We start from the raw sequence: 20616 nt of genomic DNA on the forward strand, positions 1-20616 counted from the left end.
CTCAGCTCAGCATTAATTCCATCGTTATCATTATCGGGCCAGACACATCTTCCAGGTTGTTTTCTGTTTTTTTACAAAATGGAGGGCGGCAAAGAGGCAAGTTTCTCAGCTCTGGGGCATTATTCTTCCACAGCAGAGCTCTCCTGCTGGGGGCGAGGGGCGGGCGCTAAAAACCATGAGGGCACTAATCAACACAGACTTTTCCTGAGCCGAAGGCTTCTCCAGCAACCCTGCGAAGACCTTCCCTTCTCCCCACAAACCCCAGCCTTGTCCCTGAACGACTTGAAGTCTCCTCCAGGTAAACAGGCTCTGCCGGAGGTTATAGTAGGTTTGCTTTTTGGGGTTTGTTTTCTTTTGTTTTGTTTTTTTGTTTTTGTTTTTGTTTTTGTCGCAGCAGCTGGGGTAGAGAAAGGAGGGACTCCCGGCGGCTTCTTCATGTTACGGGGTGAGGGGCAAGCGTTCGGGGCGCAGGAAGGCAACCTTCCTCCATAGGATTCTTGGCCTGCTTTCCCGGCTAGTTTTGCTAGCCTGGTCTCGGTGAACACACCGTGCCAAGGAAAACAAAAACCAAGGACCCAGGAGAAAAGCCGCTGTGTACAGAGCACAAGCCTCTAAATAGCTCTCCAACTCCTGTCTAAACCTCAGAAATGTGACTTTGGGGTAGGACGAGGGCTGTTGCGTGCGGAACAGAATCGGGACAAATCCGGAACAGGGCAGGGATCCTGTAATTGCACTGAATTGTAGGTCTATTGAAAACGTGGCCTTCACGGGAGACTCTCAAAGCCCCCTGTGGTGGCAAGGCTGAATTTTCCGGAGGGGGTCGCCCGAGTCCCCCCCCCAGGGTGCAGGGGCCGAGCGGCCAGAACAGAAGGCCTTGTCCTGAGGAGGGCTGGATGGCTGGGTTACAGACAGGCCCGCGTGTGTCAGCCCCGTCCTTGGCCAAGGCCGGAAGATCCTGATTAACATGAAAACGAAAGACAATTGGGCGTCCTCGGCGGGCGGCCGGCTTCTGTGCGGCTGAGGGGGGAAGGTAATCATTCTATCACTGTCTTTCGTGGCCAATTAGATGATTCAGCATATTCCCGGCCTCTCTCTCCGCTGAGGTGATTTATAGTGAGCCAGCGCCAGATGGGGTTGTGTGCAAGACATGAAAACATTGGCGGGGCCTCTCACAGCCACCCCGGCTGCTGACAGCTTCTATTGGAGAAATTCTCCTCTCAGGCGAAAATAGCTACTTGCGGGGATCTCCTCACGGGTGGAATGAGGGTGGGGGGGCAGGAGGGTAGAGGTTAGCCCACTCGGCTGTTGTGGGAGAAGAGCTTCGGGAAAACAGCCCAGAAGGCGGTGGCTCGGAAGGAGGCAAGAGGGGCAGGGCTGCTTTGCCTCTGATGTCTGAGCTCCCGTGTCTGGGGCCTGCGGCGGCAAGTGGGCCTGATGTCTGGGGCGCAGGGGTGAGCGGCCATGATGGGAACGTGTGCGTGCACTTGGGATGGGCCCGAGACGGGTCTCGGCATCTGCATTCTCGTAGGTGTTTTGACGGGCTGCTCTGGGTAATTGCTTTGATGGGTGGCTCTGTCCATCCTGGGCAGTGGGTAGATCGCATAGCTACTGAGCCGGGAGGGTGAAGGAAGCTGTGCTGTGTCCTCAGGGGTAAGGAAGCCCCGACACAATCTTCCTGAAGGAGTCAACGGTGGACCACGACGGCTCTGTGTTGTTCGGAAGCTAGGAGTTGTTTCCATCCATCTGTCTTTCCAAGAAAGAGAGCCTCCAGCTTCTGTAATGAACTCTGGATGTCACCCATAGAACACTGACCATTCCCGGCCACTCCCTAAGTCACTTATTGGAAGGCTGAGAGGCCTGGCCTGACATCGAGTACCACCCTCGTCACCGCCGTCATCAGTGCTGATCAACGTCATTTTCCCTCACGCTTGTGAAATACCTATCATATGCCAGCAATTATTCCAGATGCCTTACATGCCTCATTTATTTCCCAAGACGATCCTTTGGCTATTAGCATTCTGTGATGGTTAATTGAATGTGGCAACCTGACTGGGCCGTGGGGTGCCCAGACATTATTCTGTGTGTGTCTGGGAGGATGTTTCTGGATGAGACTAACAATTGAATTGGTAGACTGAGTAAGCAAACTGCCCTCCCCGGTGTGGGTGGGCCTCATCCAATCAGTTGAAGATATGAATAAAACCAAAAGTCTGAGTTCGAAGAAACTTTGGCCTGCCTGCTTGTTGAACTGGGACATTGGTTTCCTGTCCTCAGAGTGAAACTTACAGCATCAGCTCTCCTCGCTCTCGGGCCTTCAGACTTAGACTAGGACTGCACCACGGGCTCTCCTGGCTTCCCAGCTTGCTGACTGCAGATCTTGGAACTTCTCAGCCTCCATAATCATGTGAGCCAATTCCTTTTTTTTTTTTTAAGTTTATTTATTTATTTTGAGGGAGAGAGAGAGCACGAGTGGGGTAGGGGCAGAGAGAGGGGGAGAGAGAATTCCCAGCAGGCTCTGCACTGACACAGTGCAGAGCCCGACTTGGGACTCTACGTCATGAATCATGAGATTATGACCTGAGCTGAAATCAAGAGTCTGATGCTTAACTGACTGAGCCACCCAGGCACCTCCCAATTCCTTATAATATTTCTCTCTCTCTCTCTCTCTCTCCATATATATATATATATATATATATATATACACACACACGCATATACATATATACACTTCTTTAAAAAATTTTTTTTAATATTCATTTATTGTTGAAAGAGAAAGAAAGGGGGGGAGGGGCAGAGAGAGAGGGAGACACAGAATCCGAAGCAGGCTCCAGGCTCTGAGCTGTCAGTGCAGAGACTGATGCAGAGCTCGAACCCACAAACCGTGAGATCGTGACCTGACTGGAAGTCGGACGCTTAACCGACTGAGCCACCCAGATGCTTCTATGTATACACACTTCTTCATCAGCATACTCGTAGATGTTTTGATGGGCTGCTCTAGGTAATTGCTCTAATGTGTGTCAGTTATATATATATATATACATATATATATATATATATCCACATCCACATACATGTATCAATATATGTACTAATAGGAATTATACACTCACCAGTATGTATTACACACACACCAATAGGATATCTGTATCATATAAGATATATCCTGTTTCTCTGGAGAACTCTAATACATATCCCCATTTCACGGATAAGGAAACTGAGGCACGGAGAAGCGAATTCATTGCACAAGGTCTTAATTAGGAAGTTGGGGCTTGCACCCAGGCAGTATGACTCCAACGGCCTCCTGCCTCAACAACTAGTTCTCCTGCCCTCTGACTCCTTAGCTTCTGCATATTCAAAGACTTCCTCAGCTGATTCAGCGTGGGAGAATGCGCCGAGAAGGCGTAGGTCCTGGGCCATGCCACTAACTCGTGCTTCCCATCCAAACCATCCAGGCCCCATCGTGGAAGGATTACTGAGAATTCTCCAGGGCTGCCTGGCCGCATGCTGGGCTCTCAAACCTCAGTGACCTGAGACCGCTGGTGATGTCGTGGAAGCTGGAGGGTGAGCAAACTGGCTTCTAGGTCCACCTGGCTGTTGGCAGGCCGTGTGGCCATCCCTCTGCACTTGGGTTTTGTCAGCTGTTGAGAGGGAGGTATAGCCTCGAGCGTGTCTGTTGCCCGGGGGGGTCCTGTGATTCCGCAGGGCTTTCCGGATGGCTCACGAAACAGCCCGAAGTAACCACCTCGGCCGTTTCGCAGCCCGAGTACTTCATGATAAACGTATCCAGCCACAGAGGGAGGAACCTGGAGGGTGGCAGTTCAGGTTTGTAGCCGAACTCTGCCCTTTCCTGAGACTTTGGGCAGGTTCCTTAACCTCTCCTGGCCTATTTCTGTAAAATGGGGCTAACGACACCAACTCCCAGGATTGCCGAGATTGTTAGAGGTAATGCCAGCACTGTGTTAATATAGTGGCCACACGAGCTGTGGCATTTCCTTCCCTTCCTGACTCAGTTTACGTTACCGTGGCTCACTGTCCCAGCCTGAGGACTAAAAGTGTCACCCATTTCTCTCCCCTTCCCTTTCAGGAGTCTGAGAAAGCCTCTCAAGAACCCTATGGGATCCAGCTGCCTCTCTTACAGGGTCATGCTTATTTTCTCTCACCGTTTTTTCCCCTTCTTTCTTGTTTCCTGGCTCTTTTCCCCGATGCCTTTCTTTTTTCCAGCAAGCAGTTGCTAAGGAGCTCTCTATATGTGCATTTGTGTTGTTTCTTTCAAGGTCACGTTTCCACCAGCTCTCGGAATGTGAGGCAAGCAGCCTTCCTTCTTCTCAGCCTGGCATCACGTGACCGCTCAAAGTGGGGAGGAGGGCGGAGGCTGCCTGTGCGGGGCCGTGTGTGCATGTAGAGAGACACCTATGTATGCATATGTGTGCGTAGGGCAGAAACCCACATACGTATGTGTGTATACATACACGTGGGCATCTTGGATGCCCACAGATGTGCACATGCGTGTACGTGAGGACACCCGTGTATACACCAAAACACGATTCTCTAACAGATGCACAAATGGGTCTCGTAAGACTCTCTTCTTCCCCTTCCCCCAAGGTGTAAAATTGCCAGTGAATGTCAAGTCGTGTCTACCGGGTTTGAAGGAAGTAGGATGTGTCTGGGTAAAAGGAAAGAATCCATGCCAGATAGTGCTCTTTTCATCTTGAAGGCCAACATGTTGAGATGTGCTTTCACCCAGAGGGGAGGGAAAATTCTTAAATCAATCAAACAAACTAAGCAAGGTGGGGAAGAGGCATACCACGTTCATGGATTAGAAGACTGCACATGGCCAGGATGCCAGTCTCCTCCCAAATCGATCGATATGGTTAACACAATTCTAATTGACACCGCAGCAGGATTTCTTGTAGGTATAGACAAGCCGATTCAAAACTGTATGTGGAAAAGCAAAGGAACTAGGATAGCCAGAACAGTTTTGAAAAAGAAGAAAATTGGAAGAATTACACTACTTGATTTTAAGACTTACTACAGTATGACAGTGTGATATTGGTGGAGGGATAGGCCTATAAATCGATGGAATAGAATAGAGAGTCCACACATAGACCCATCAAAGTGTGGCCAATCGGTTTTTTTTTGTGTGTGTGTGTGTGTGTGTTTTTTTTGATGAAGGTACAGGGCAATTCAAATGGTGTTGGAGTAATTGGACGTCTGAAGCCAAAAAAACCCCCATAAATCTCAACATAACCTCACCCCTTATACAAAAACTAACTCAGAATGGATCACAGGTCTAAGTGCACAGTGTAAAACATAGAAATTCTTTATGCCCTCGGATTCAGCAGCGTTCTTAGACATGAGACCAAAAGTATAACCTATGAAAGAAAAATCGTTGAATTGAACTTGACCCACATGGAAAACTTTTGTTCTGTGAAAGCACAATTAGGAGGATGAAGAACCAACCTACAGACTGGAGAAAATGTTTGCAAATCGTGTATCCAACCAAAGACTTAAGAGTTCTCAAAACCCAACAGTAAGAAAACTAACAGCCCAATGAAAGACGGTCAAAAGGCGTGGGCACTCCACCAGAGAGGATAATAGATGGCACATAAACCAAAAGCGATGTTCAACATCATTAGCCATGAGGGAAACGATGAGATACACACTGCACACCTATCAGAATGGCTAAAAGAAAAAAAAACACTCACCGTATCAAGTGCTGGCGAGGACGCGGGGCACGTGGAACCCTGACATGTTGCTAGTGGGAATGTGAAATACTACAGCTCCTCTGAGAAACGGTTCAGCAGTTTCTTACAAAGATGAATGTACAATTTCCATGTGACCCAGCAATCCCATGCCTGTTATTAAATGAAAACGTAGGTTCATGCAAAAACCTGTCTAAGAAAGTTTGTAACAGTATTATTTACAATTACCCCGAACTGGGCGCCCGGGTGGCTCAATTGGTTAAGCGTCCGACTTCGGCTCAGGTCATGATCTCGCGGTCCGTGAGTTCGAGCCCCGCGTCAGGCTCTGTGCTGACGGCTCAGAGCCTGGAGCCCGCTTCGGATTCTGTGTCTCCTTCTCTCTCTCTGTCCTTCCCCCGATCCTGCTCTGTCTCTCTCCCTCAAAAATAAATAAAACATTTAAAAAAATTACAATCACCCCAAACTTGGACACATCCATCAATGAGTGAATGAAGTTAGACAAAGGGTGGTGTACCCATCCAGGGAAAACCAGTCAGCCATAAAAAGAAATAAACCATTAACATACTCAATTTGGATGACTCTCAAAAGCATGATGTTGAATGGAAGAAGCCAGTCTTGAACAACTTACATGCTGCATGATTCCATTTGTATGAGGTTCTAGAAAAGATGACACTACAGTGATGGGGAATGGAGCGGTGGTTGCCAGACATTGGGGGCGAGGGGGGCAGGTAGAGCTTGACTACAAGTGAGGAGCCCAAAGCAGGTGTTTGGGGTGACGGAGATGTTCTGTGTCCTGATTGTGGTAGTGGTTACAAGACTCTGTGCATGTGATGGGGCACCTGGGTGGCTCTGCTGAGCATTCGACTTCGTCTCGGGTCATGATCCCACGGTCGGTGGGTTCGAGCCCCGTGTCGGGCTCTGTGCTGACAGCTCAGAGCCTGGAGCCTGCTTCGGATTCTGTGTCTCCCTCTTTCTCTGCCCCTCCCTCCCCCCTTCTCAAAAATAAATAAACATTAAAAAAAAAAGAACTGTATACACACACACACACACACACACACGTTTGGGGGAGGGATGTCCCTTAATGAATTAAACACCCAGTACCATTTATCTGTTTGAAGGAGTCGTGATTTCTTTCCTCTTTTCAGAAGGGAGATTGGATACATTCACTGGTGTTGGACAGACGTATTCATCACCTATAGAAGTTGGAGGTTATTTTGTACACAACTTCCCTGCCTCCACCACCCCCCACCCCGACACCTGGACGCCATAATTCCTTTCCGTCACACTTTACCCAACCTTTGCTTTACTATCACAATGTGCCCGTACGTGTGGGGACCATATTTTTTCATCCAATGTGGGCCACGTGGTCTCTGTTAGAACCAGTGTGCTTATGGACACAACAAGACAAAATGTTTGAAGTTGAAACTGACCGCGGGACACTCAGGGCCCATGGTGGTCTGGCCCTGACAGTGTCTCTGGCTTGCCAGTGACCCCATGAAAATGCCGCGTTTGTCTCATTTGGAACCCTTTTTCTCGAACCCCGCCTCCCTCTCAGAAAAGGGGATAGCCATGGTGGAAACGTGACTCCTGATAAACAGATAAGCAGATTAGGACTGGCAGGAATTAGGCCCCTCGAAGCAATCAGACTGAAGATAAAACAGAAATTTAATGAAAATTGAAAATACAATCCATATTACGTAGCCATTAAAAATGATGTTTACCAGGAGTTTGCAATAACATGAAAAATGCTTGTATCACCACGTTGAGCAAGAAAAGAGCAAATTACCAAATTGTGTGTACAGTTGATCACAATTATATTTTAAAACATGTAGACTAAAAAACAGGGAAGCTAAATATACCATAAGGCTGGCAATGACCGACTTTCAGTGGGAAGAGGAGTCTCCCCCACCATTCGGTACTTTAATCCATATATTCCAAATATTTTCTAGATTGACTACGTTCAAGTAATTTAAATTAATCTTCAAAGTTAGGAAATAGAATGTTGGGGTTTTATTTTAAAAACACAATTTGGAGCACTGGCGCCATATGCGTAAGTGATCAAATATTTATTCAGCACCTAGCCTGTCCTGAATCCTTTGCACAATAAAACCGGCACGGCCAACCGCCCTCCCCCCGCCCCCTCCCACGGCAAAGTCTCTCCAGCACACACAATGTCATCATCTGAGGGCTGCCTTTGTGACTAAGTGCCTCCTCGAATAACCAAGGCAGGCCCAAGGGTCTGGCACGGACATCATTGACAAGTCAGCTTCCTTTTGACAATTTCACCAGGAGAGACACCCTACAATAAACCCATGCCTGGACCTAAAACGTCCCCAGTTAAAACCCTGGTGCCTCCTGTGAATCACAGGCTCCCAGCGACTCTGGCTCAGCCTCCCTCTAGTCCAGCCCAGCCCCCAGAGCTCATCAAACACGTCCCCTTTTGTATCTGGTGGCCCGCTCTCTCACCGCCAGCTTCCCCTGATTGACAGCCTTTGCAGAGTTACCGAAGGGCCCCTCAGCCTGCCTTCCCTGACGTGGGCATTCTTCCCCCTCGGGCTAAGACCTCTCCCAGCGCCCCCCCCCCCATGCCCCCAAGTGATCTTCAGGCCAATCACAATGCCTGGCCGCCCTCATTAGCCCGGGGGCCTTCTGGGCCCCTCCTCAGTGCAAGGCACCATTCACACTGATCCCCGCCCTCCAAATTCAGTGTTAGACCACCTGACCCCTGTCGGCAACAATTTCTGTGACACGACTCAGTGTGGGAAAGGCCAGTGACACTTTCTAGACAGATCAGGCCCCACAGGGCCTCCTTTTACCCTGCCCATCTCCTGCTGCCGCACCTTTCTGGGCCAGGATGGAAGGTGGGGGTAGCCTCTTGGCGTGGAGTGCACACCCTCCTGGGGTCTGGTCTTCCCTCGTTAACCACAAGAGCGGTGCAAGCCAAAACAGGAGAAGCAGACGCAGGGTTCAATCTGCCATAGTGCAGGGAGGTTAAGCTGAGCCCCAAAAGAGAGGGAATGGGTAATCCCAACCTCCAGAAACCCCCAGCCTAATTGGGCAGACAATTGCAATACATTACGGTGAGTGCTACAATAGGGGCGGGCATAGCCCAGTATGGGGTCCACAAAAGGGACTTGTCTCCCCCCAGCCTCTGGGTGTATCAGTGTGAGCACACACGAGTGTGTGCAGCGGGAGGACGTCAGGAAAGCATCCCACCCACCCCCGAAGAGAAGCTGGTAACTGAATCAGTCTTGGGCAATGGGTAGCTAGCAGTTGGCCAGGCAGAGGAGTAGGGAGGGGCATTCCAGGTGGAGGGAAGAGAAGGTGCGAAGCCACAGCCCAGCTCCGGTGTTCTCGTTCCGTTTTGTCACAGGAGGACCTCAGGGGAGTTCACCTAGGGACTTGGTGTAAGCCCCACTTTTGTTTTCTACCTGAGGTCATTGGTGCTGGGCATGCTATCTATGTATGGGACGCCTCCCATGTGGCTTGGGTTCTCCCAGCGTTGTGGCTGGGTTCTGAGGGTAAAATGTCCCTGGAGGTGACATCCAGACAGCGAAGGTCTCAAGAGGGAGACTTAGGTGGAAGCTTCATGGCCTTGGCTCGCCTAGCCTGGGAAGTCATTCACTGTCACTTCCACTGCATTCTGTTGGTTAGAAGTGAGTTACAAGGCCATCTCAGATTCAAGGGGCAAAGGCATAGATGCTACCTCTCCCTGGGAGAAGTGCCCCCAAATGTGCAGGTTTGGTTAAAACTGCTCTGGATGGTGTCAATGAGCTAGTCCTGCCCTCTGTAACACACTGGAGACTTTTGGATGGCAGCATTAAAAAAGAAACCCAAGGGTTCCTAACAGCACCATTGATGAGTTAATTAGGGGAAAAGCCCAGATCTAAGAGTCACGCGTTATTTGAATGACAGCTTGAACCAGGACAGCCACCAGCAGCAAATTCATTCCAGAGGAAGCTTAATGCATACATCAGCTCAAATAAACGTCTGTTCCATCTGTTGATGGGAACAGCAAATCCAGACGGTGGTATACACAGCAAAGGAAGGAACGGTTTAGAGAGGGTGAGAGAGACATTTCACTCATTAGCAAGATGGGAGAAGTGCCCCCCCTTTCAAGGCCCCCTTTCATCAAAGAGCCCTAGGAGGAGTCAGAAATTGTTTTGGGGGGCAGGTGCCTGGCTGGCTCAGTCAGGAGAGTGTGTGACTCTTGAGCTCGGGGTTGTGAGTTTGAGTCCCATATTGGGTATAGAGATGAAAGAAAGAAAGAAAGAGAGAGAGAGAGAGAGAGAGAGAGAATGAAAGAAAAAGAGACAGAGAAGGAAGGAAGGAAGGAAGGAAGGAAGGAAGGAAGGAAAGAAAATATTGTTTGGGATTCAAGGTTTGGCCAGCCACGTAGCTTTAGATGGCTCACTTTGGCTTTCTGGCCTCTGCTCCCTCATCTGGAAGATGAGAGCATCAGATGAGGTTACTCCTTGATATTAACCAAAGGAATGGCATCCAGTAGGTCAGGGGGAGTTTGGCTAGTACAGGGGGACCATCCTTCAGCTCGGCAGGGCTTTGCCAAGCCTGCCAGCATGGGCCTGGGTAGGAAACCAGCCAAGACAGCCCTGCTGTCAAAATGCCACACGTCCGAGGACGTTCTCAGCCAGAGTGCACAGAGTCCCCAGGAATCGGCACTGTTGTTTCAACGGGAGTGTTCCCCTCGTGAAAAATCACATCCCAGGGCACCGTTCAAGTTACTATTAAAATGAAAAAAAAAGAAAAAAAGAATTCTTCTGCACCTTCTGTGCAATTTAGAGGGAGGAAACTTGGCAATTGTTCTCAGCTGGCCAAAGAGAGCCACTTGACAGATGACTTTTTTACATCCTGAGTGGAGTTCCTTGAAACACCCCATATGGAATCCCGGTGAGAGGCTTTTTCCACGCCTGGATCAGCTTGCTCCCGAGACTCCCACACAGGATTCTGCAAGGCCAAGGGTACCACAGGACCAGGACAGCACAGGTGCCTCTTGGAGGCCTGAGCGCCAAGTGGAGCCATATGTGAAAAGGTTGGCCTCATTCCCCTAGCCTCAGGCTTCTTCCAGGTCAGGACGTGGGGGAAAGGCAGAATCTTGGCTGATAATAAAGGACCTCACATAAAACAGTTGGGAGGAGAGAAAGATTTGGGTCTGGCCGAGTGGGGACCAGAAGCGTGCCTGCCTGCCATTTCTGAAGGTCCCTCTGTAGATGCACGGGTTTCAATCATGTGGAAGATGATATTTTCCAAAGATGGCTACCACAACAACCCCCATTCGGCCCAGAAGCCCTTCTATAATGTAAGGTGGAGTGGGATATATGTTCCCCCCCACAACTTGAATCTGCTGACCTGTGACTACAGCAGAAGTAACACTGTCTGACTTCTGAGGCTTGGTCGTTAAAGGCCAGCAAATGCCCTCAGGGTTCTCTCTTGGGCCTCTCCCTCTTGGAACCCAGTAATAACGCCATGAGCGAGCCCAAGACACATGGGCAAGCCCACGTGTTCGTGTTCCACTCAGTAGACCCTACTGAGGTCCCAGCCAACAGCCAACATCAACCCCTAAACGGGTGACTGAGGGAGCTTCCAGATGGTTCCAGCCCCCAGCCTTCGAGTCTTCCCAGTTGAGGGCCCAGACATTATGGAGCAGAGACAAGCTGTCCTTATTATAACCTTTCAAATTCCTGACCCACAAAATCTGTGAGCAAAATAAAATGGTTACCGTATTAAGCCACCAAATTTGGGGCTGGTTGTTATATAACAATGGTAACTGACACCCTTCTGAATTGGTTGTAAACCAGTATTTTCTCGCACTGTAGTCCTTGGATTTCCCACAATAGGGTGGGTGAGGGTGGGAGAGAGGTTTGCTAAAAACGCAGCCCTGACCCTACTCCAGATTCAAGGAATTGGAATTTCTGAGGGATAAGATCAGGAAAAAAAAAATCAATATTTATTTTATTAAAAAAATTTTTTAATGTTTATTTATCTTTGAGAGGGAGAGACAGAGCTTGAGTGGGGGAGGAGCAGAGACAGAGGGAGACACAGAATCCAAAGCAGGCTCCAGGCTCCGAGCTGTCAGCACAGAGCCCGATGCGGGGCTCGAACCCACAAACCGAGAGATCATGACCTGAGCCGAAGTCGGACGCTTAACCGACTGAGCCACCCAGGCGCCCCAGAAAAAAATCAATATTTTAAACAACCACCTCCACTTGATTCTTAGGCATTGTTGTAGGCAATTCCATTAGTGCAGGCTGAGGGAAACAATGTTGACAATGATCGTCTCAGTTGTTCTTTGGTTGCAAGTTACAAACTAAGTCTAGAAAACTGAAACCCCAAATGAGACTTTCCAAACAGAGGCACACACCTCTCACTTCTACTCTGCGGATCTCCTTCGATTTTCCTTCCCTTGCAGACCAGCCACTTCTCCATGCCTCCTGGCAGCCAGGTGTGGCCTCATGACTCCACGGAGATGTAATGGGAAAAGCCATGTGACGAATTTCTAGGAGCCTTCCTTCAAATACAGCCAACACATGTCCTTTGCCCCATTTTCTACATTCCGCTGGCCGGAATGTGGACATGAAAGCTGGTACTGCCGGAGCAGCCATCTTGGACCAAGAAGTGACCTTGGAAATGGAGACTACACACAGCTGAATGACAAGATAACAGGAACCTGGAGAGCTGAGGACAAAGTGGAACAGGGCCACCACACCAGCCCTGACTTCATTCTCCTGGACCTCTGTGTATGAAACAGATGAACTATCTTGTTCAGGCCACCATGACTTTGGGTCATTGTTACTTGCAACTGAATGTCACCTTAACCAGCACAAATAGCAGATGCCACAAGAGAAAATCTCCAGGTGATTGGGTACCTAGGCCCAAGGGCTGACTGGGGACTGCCAGGATCCTCCTAGGACACGGGTCTAAAACAAGCTGAGGTCAGAAAACCCTCCTAGGTCTAGAAACAGACCAGGAGACACCCGCTGGCTGTTTTGAAGTTCCTTCCACAATCCACAGGGTTGTTGAAAATGTTGTGACAGATTGGGGCGCCCGGTGGCTCAGTCGGTTTAGCGTCCGACTTCGGCTCAGGTCATGATCTCACGGTTCATCAGTTCGAGCCCCGCGTCAGACTCTGTGCGGACAGCTCAGAGCGTGGAGCCTGCTTCGGATGCTGTGTCTCGCTCTCTCCCTGCCCTTCCTCCGCTTGCACTCCCTCTCTCTCTCTTTCAAAAATAATAAATAAAAACATTACAAAAAAAAAAAGATGTTGTGATAGACTACCTGCACAGTCATTCCAGGCTCTCGTGAGGAGCTAGATAATGTCTGTCAAAGCCAGCTACGTTCTAGGTGCCCAGGGGAATCAGTTCTCCTGGTGGCAGGTGCTGAGGGGTCTAGCTTCAAATTTAAGCTTGTGCTGAAGACCTCCTTAGGGTTTAACTTTCATCTAATTACTCCAATATTTGTTTATAATCATGCCATTTAATGGGCACTTCCTACGTGCTGGGCAAAGTGCTAAGCACTTAGCCCACATGGCTTCATTTATTCTTGAAAGAACGCTATACGGAAAAGTTTCTCTTACTCACAGTGTGAGAAAACAGGCTCGGGGGACGGGGGCGCAGGGGAGGTGACATATAACGAGCCCAAGGTCGCACAGATAGCAGCACAGGAGCTGGAACTCGGACCCAAGTCTCAGTGATTCCCAAGCTCAGGGGCTAACATTTCGGCGACCTCCTAGAAAACCAACTCTCTCCCCTTCCATCTGACTGGAGCCGGCTCTCCAGGCTGGCACTCTTCCTCTCCCCAGGGGGCAGAAACCCGGGACACTCCCAAGGATCTGGCAACTTCTGCCTTCACAGTGTTCTTTAGCAAGGCTGTAGGATGAAACAGAACATGCCGGAACAGGCTTGGGCAAGTGGGCAATGCCTCCGAAAGGGGTTTGTAAAGTATCATTGGTCCAGGACTCAGTGGGGGTTGGAGAGAAAGGGCTATTGGCCCGAAGCCACAGGAGCCACTTGTGAAAGAAAGCTGGGTGTGCGTTTGCGTCAAGCGTAATAGGAGTGCATCCAGTCACGGATGACTGCTCAGGGGAATGTTTCCACCTTGAAAGGCACCCCTGCTTTCCAGTGAATGATTACTAATTGCTCATTCTAGAAAACGAGAAGCCCCTCTCTCCTCTCACCTTTACCTTTAGCTCTCTCTCCACCTAAACTTCTTGACTTGCAAACCACCAATTAGGAGGCAACACAAATGCTGTTGAAAAAGCCCAAAGTGCTTACCTATTACTGAGTTGAATTGGAAAGGTAGTGACAAGGTGACGCGGCTGCCTGGCCGTCCTTCCATTCGTCACCTTTCTCCCCAGAACCTTTCTTCCCCTCTGGCCACAGCCCGTGTCACTCCAGAAGACAGAGACTGTCTTTTTTGATAACCATCAGCCACCGTCTCCACTGTGCCTGGGATAAATGCTTTGGTGGAGGCGGAAGACACAGAAGGAAGTCTGCAGGGACGTTTGTGGTGTCCGAGAACCTCGGAGGGTCTTCTGAACGTGGTCTCGGGGGTCCGGGCCTTACAGCCCAGCGTGGACTCCCTCATCGCCAAACCCTTCTGTGCCCTTGAGGTTTTGAACGCACGGGCGAAGGCGCTCTGGAAGTCAAATCAGAGATGTCCGCTGGGTGTTTCCGGCTGCCCACCTTCCAGGCACATGGGGGAACTGCACTTCCTGGCCCGCTGAGGCTGACTGGGGCCGTGTGACTGATTGGTTGTAACCAGGAGGTGAAGTTGTTTTCCCTCTGTCACAATAGATGATAGACGGCCATGTTCTAAATAGCGGCCCATCGGGGCGCCTGGGTGGCTCAGTCGGTTAAGCGTCAGCTTCTTTTTTTTTTATTTTTAATGTTTATTTATTTTTTGAAAGAGTGAGAGAGAGACAGAGACAGAGAGTGAGCAGAGGAGGGGCAGAGAGAGAAGGAGACACAGAATCCGAAGCAGGCTTCAGGCTCTGAGCTGTCTGCACAGAGCCCGACGTGGGACTCGAGCTCATGAACCGTGAGATCATGACCTGAGCTGAAGTCAGACGCTTAACCGACTGAGCCACCCAGGCGCCCCCGAGCATCAGATTCTTGATTTCAGCTCAGGTCATGATGTCGCGGTTCATGAGCTCGAGCCCCACGTTGGGCTCCGCGCTGACAGCACAGAGCCTGCTTGGGAATCTCTCTCTCCTTTCTCTGCCCCTCCCTCTCTCTCTCAAAATACATAAATAAACTTTAAAAAGCTTTTTAAAAATCCCAAAAGGAAATAAACAGACAAATAATAATAAATAGAGGCAAATAATAAAGAGAAACAAGCGAATAAGTAAATAGAGGCACCCGCCCCAGTGATTCTTAACCTCTTGGTGTTTCGGGTCCGTTTTCCAATTTGGGAATCCTTGGTAACATCCTTGAAGCGATTAGAAATCTCCTACGACAGGAAACAAGCCCACAGTGGGCACAAGTAGTTCCCTACGCCAGTTGCCGGGGGGGGGGGGGGGTGGGGGGTGGTGGGGGGGTGGTCTTCAAGGCCCCTCCGGCTACCGCTCTTCAACCCTCGGCGCGTTTTGCATCGGTAAGCGCTCCCCCATCGCGGAGAATCGTGGTTTCCGGAGAGCGGGCTCGATGCACACCCCACCTCCCTCCCAAGCCTCTAACCTTCCATGCCTGCCCTGCTCAGAACAACGTTCCGTCTGACACGGAGCCGGGACAGTTTCACGCGGCCGTCGTTACTCAGTTGCCGGGTGGGAACTCACCTCCAGGCAGCCGTGGCCCCCGAGGACACTTCCAAGCAAGCTATCCCCAGATCACAGGGAAGAAAGGCTCACGAACCAAGATAAAGAGCTTGAATCAGGCGGTGTGGCAAAGCAACTGGAAACACACACAGTGAGGAGCAGAGAGAGAGAGAGAGATGGGGTAGGTTCACATACTGAGGACAGGGTCCAAGCGGACAGAAGGACCGCACTGCTTGAGTGCAGGCAATGCTCTGTCTCTCTCCGCCGCCCCCGTCAGCCTTCCCCACTGGTTGCGTGGGTACGAGACCACGGTGGAGGCCTCAGGTGCACAGAAGTCTGGAAGGTGCCTGGGGCCAACCGCGCACGCATGCTCTATCAGAGAGGCGCAGAAACAGCGTGTCTGGCCACGGCTGTGCGTCTTCAATTAGCCTGAGGAGCGGCCGGGGAGGCTATTTGCATTTCTTGGGCACGGGACACATGGGGCCAGAATGAGAGCTACCAATGGGTGGCTGAATATTGAGTGCCTCATATGCCTCATGTATATTTAGTTTATTATGAATATTTAGTGCCTCAGGTGCCTGAAATATATTTAGTGCCTCATGAATATTCCATGCCTCTTGTATATTTAGTGCCTCATGAATATTAGGAATCTCTCGTTCCTTCCACCTCTCTCGCTCTGTGTTCGCCCATATGCTCTACCTTATCTGCCTGACGTTTTTCCCGGCTTGCGAACTTCCTTATCAATGACAAATTTCATCCGTCCCACTGCTTTCTTGTCTTCTGTGGCACACTGTGTCAGTTGTGGCAAAAAGTAAATCATCTTGGTCAGAATTTTATCGCAGGTCTGCGGGGGCGCACAGGACCCCGGGGGTGGGAGGGCAGCACGCTGTCCTGCTCTAGGCCTGGCACTGGCCAGGCCTCTCTCACGTGATCTGCCCCAGACCCCCGAAAGGTAGGACTTGCCATATGAGGAGGCTGAAACACAGAGAGGTTTAGAAACTTGCCACGGGTCACACACCTGGTAAGAAGCACATCCAGAACTTGACCCTAGATCTGTTTATATCACCTTCATTAGCTCATGCTTTTGGGCTTTCGTCTCCACTGGGAAGGAGGGGGGCCGCTTCTACATCAGCTTGAGGCCTCCCGTCTCTCACCTGCACAGCTTTCTCTCTGGTCCCAGCTGCTGCACATCCCCACTTATACTCTCCAATGGCTTCCTATTGTTTTCCGAATAGAGATCCAAACCCTCACCCCAGCTTACTTAGTACAAGGCCAGCATAGTCTGGCCCCTGCTGACCACCCCGGCCCCTCTCTCACCCTGTCCCCCTCTCTGTCTGTCCTCCAGTCACACACCAATCTTTTATCAGTTCTCAAGTACGCCATATTACCTGCCAGCGCAGGACATTTGCACATGCTGCTCCTTCCGTCTGCAATGCTTTTCCCTTCCCCTCTTCATCTAGTTCGTGCCCATTTGTCCTTATATCTCAGCTTATGTGTCCCCCTACCTCCAAGAAATTCCCCTGAGCCCTCTAGTCTAGGTCAGTTTCTTAGTTTACAGATTCCTTCCCTGCAGAGTACTGGTGTCTGCTTGTAATTATATTTGCATTGGCGGCATTATTTACTAGCCTCTTCTACAGGCTTCTTCAGAGCCTGTAACGGCTCTGAAATCAGGGACACTGGGCTTTTGCTCCCCACTGTATCTCTAGAGCCTTCTCTGTAGGTATTTGTTGTTGTCAATATAGATTCTTATCCTGAGGCAGGTGCCGGGCCCCCTGCATCAGAGACACCCTCAGCTAGTAGTTTCTTCCACAAGAGGGAGAGAAAAGCTACCTTGCCTGGAATCAAAACTGAGGACCACCTCAAGTGGTCTCAAAAGCAATCTCCCTCCCATTAGCTTGCTGGAAAATTCCATGACAAAATGCCTTTGGAATGGGGTTTCCTGTGAAGGTGCAAATTGCTCGGGAAGAACTTTCACTTGAGGCCACAGCTCAGTTGCAATCAGATTCCAGGGGCGTGTGGCTGGCTCAGTCGGCAGAGTGTGCAAATCTTGATCTCAGGGTTGTGAGTTTGAGCCCCATGTTGGGTGTGGAGATTACTTAAAAATTTAAAAAAAAATTTTTTTTTAAAGAATCAGATTCCAGTTGCATTTATGGAGCACCTACTGTATGCCAAGGAGTGTGCTGGGCACTTATGACCCATATAATGTGTTAGTTATCTATTGCTGCGTAACAAATTACCTCCACAAATTAGAGGCTGAAAACAACCCATGTTTATTATTAAAAAAAATTTTTTTTTAATGCTTATTAATTTTTTGAGAGAGAGAGAGAGAGAGTGAACAGGGGAGGAGCAGAGAGATAGGAAGACAGAATCCGAAGCAGGCTCCAGGCTCTGAGCTGTCAGCACAGAGCCTGATGCGGGGCTGCAACCCACAAGCTGCGAGATCATGACCTGAGCTGAAGTCAGACGCTTAACTGACTGAGCCACGCAGGCGCCCCTGTTTTTTTTAATGTTTATTTATTTTTGAGAGAGAGACAGAGACAGAGACAGAGTATGAGCAGGGGAGGGGCAGAGAGGGAGACACAGAACCTGAAACAGGCTCCAGGCTCCGAGCTGTCAGAACAGAGCCCGACGTGGGGCTCGAACTCACGGACCGCGAGATCGTGACCTGAGCCAAAATCGGATGCTGAACCGACTGAGCCACCCAGGTGCCCCAGACAACACAGGTTTATTATGTCATAGTCTCTGCAGGTCAGGAATCCAGGTGTAGCTTAACTGGGTACCTCTAGTTAGGGTCTCCAGTGAGGCTGTGGTCAAGACGTTGACCAGAGTCACAGGTTTTACTGGGAGTGGGTGGGTGGGGGAATTCTAAGCTCACTCACGTGGCTGTTAGTGGCCTCAGGTCCTCACCGGCCGTTGGCTGGAGACATTTCCTCACCACATAGGCCTCCCCAGAAGCAGCTCGTGACATGGCAGCTGGCTTCCCTCAGAGCGATTGAGCAAGAAAGCAAGAGAGGGTGGGCAAGATGGAAACCAAGTCTTTCTATAGCCTAATTCTGTATTCTATTTCCGTTCATTAAACGTGAGTCAACAGGTCCGACCTACACTCAAGGGGAGGGGATTACACAGGAGCATGGATTCTGATGAGGGATTCTGCCTCAAGACCGTAACATAGAAATCCTATCTGAGCGTCCACCCTGCTGGCCCGTCCTAAAGATTTCAATGTCAAGACTACAACGTGAACTCCTGTCTGAGTTTCCAGTTTGTTGGCCTGCCCTGTGAATTTCAAACTGCGGGCTGTGACATCAACTCTTGCCTGAGTTTCTGGCCCTACAAGTTTCAGACTTGCCAGCCTCCAGAATTGTATGTGTCAATTCCTTAAAATAAATGTCTTCATGTGTGCGTGTGTATTATACATATGTGTATATATATATATACACACACACACATATATATAATATGTATATATGTGTGTATATATATACACATACATATATATGTATATATATACATATATATACATACATATGTATATGCATATATGTACATATATATGTATATGTATGTGTATATACATATATATACACATACATATATATTTGTATCCTGTTAGTCTGGTTTCTCTGAAGAACCTACTGATACAGTAAGTTTTCCCGAGTCATGTAATTGGTAAAGTAATGAAGCACGGAGGTGGAGAAAGAAGTTGAGAGCATAAAGTGGCCATTAATCAACAAATATTTACTCAGTGCTGTGGCAGATTCTGTTTTCCAAATATGGCCACCACAAGACATCCTAACCTAAGCTCTTCTTACGATGTGATTTTGAGACTTCCCCCATCAAGGGTGGGGGGGGGGGTCTATGTTCTCTCCCCCATTTTTTTTTCAATTTTATATATATTTATTTTCAGAGAGAGAGAGAGCACACACGAGAGAGAGACGGGGAGGGGCAGAGAGAGAGGGAGAGAGAATCCCAAGCAGGCTCCAAGGTGACAGCAGGGCTCGATCCCACAAACAGTGAGATCATGACCTGAGCTGAAATCAGAAGTCCAATGCTTGAGTCAACTGAGCCACCAGGCACCCCCTGTGCTCTCTCCTTGAATCCCGGTGGGTGTGTAACTATAGCAGAAGTAACACTATTTGATTTCAAAGCCCACATCGTGAAAGGTGACACCATTTTATTCTACCGTCTTGGGATGTTCCCACTTTGAACTCAGCAGCCATGCTGTGAGGCAGCCCAAGCTAGTTCATGTGGAGAGAGCCCCTGGGGAAGCCGCATCGTAGGTGTTCAGGCTGACAGTACAACTGGGTCTCAGGGAAGTGCACAGACCTTCGGCCAATTTCACCACCAGCCTTTGGAGTCTTCCCAAAAGAGATCCCAGTCATTCTAGAAGGGTGACAAGGTGCCCCTGCTATACCTTGTCTGAATTCATGACACACAGAAACTTTGAAGCATTAAGAAAAAAGACTGTTGCTATTTTATTTTTTTATATTTATTTTTGAGAGACAGAGACAGAGTGTGAGGGGCAGAGAGAGAGGGAGACACAGAATCTGAAGCAGGCTCCAGGCTCTGAGCTGTCAGCACAGAGCCCCGTGTGGGGCTCGAACCCACAGATGTGACCTGAGGCAAAGACACATTTGTTCCTCATGGTTCTGGAGCCCGGGAAGTCCAAGTTCAAGTTTCCAGTGAATTTGGTTCCTAGTGAGAGCTCTCTTCTTGACTTGCAGATGGCCGTCTTCTTGCTGGGCCCTCCCACGGCCAAGAGAGAGCATCTCTCTGGTGTCTCTTCTTACAAGGGCACTAATATCATTGTGGAGACTCCACCCTCATGACCTCAGCTAAACCTGATTACCTCTCAAGGGCTCCACCTCCAAATATCACCACATTGGGGCTTAGGGCTTCAACATAGGAATTGGCGGGACTGGGGATGGACACATGGGCATTCAGCCCATAGCAAGTTTATATGCCTAATGGAGGGAGCAGTTCTTAATCACACAAACACCAAAGTAGACAGTCGAGCAATGCTATGGAGAAAATGGAACAGGCGATGTGTTCCAGAGGTACCTCTTGAGCCACAGGGTGGCCAGGCAAGGCCTCTCTGGAGCCATTTGAGTGGAGATGTGAATGACAGGAAGAGGCAGACTAGCAAAGAGC

At 49.5% G+C, this 20616-nt stretch overlaps 1 long non-coding RNA gene across 1 annotated transcript; it reads left to right on the forward strand.

Annotated features, from left to right (window-relative positions):
• The first annotated feature begins 438 nt into the window (after window positions 1-438).
• LOC131502557 (uncharacterized) lies at window positions 439-18867 on the forward strand. The gene is made up of 3 exons (XR_009257079.1): window positions 439-2401; window positions 3450-3558; window positions 18560-18867. It is a non-coding gene; the product is annotated as an uncharacterized LOC131502557 (long non-coding RNA).
• The last annotated feature ends 1749 nt before the right edge of the window (window positions 18868-20616 follow it).

The sequence above is a fragment of the Neofelis nebulosa genome, chromosome X, assembly GCF_028018385.1.
Source record: "Neofelis nebulosa isolate mNeoNeb1 chromosome X, mNeoNeb1.pri, whole genome shotgun sequence".
In the NCBI taxonomy this organism is placed as follows: domain Eukaryota; kingdom Metazoa; phylum Chordata; class Mammalia; order Carnivora; family Felidae; genus Neofelis; species Neofelis nebulosa.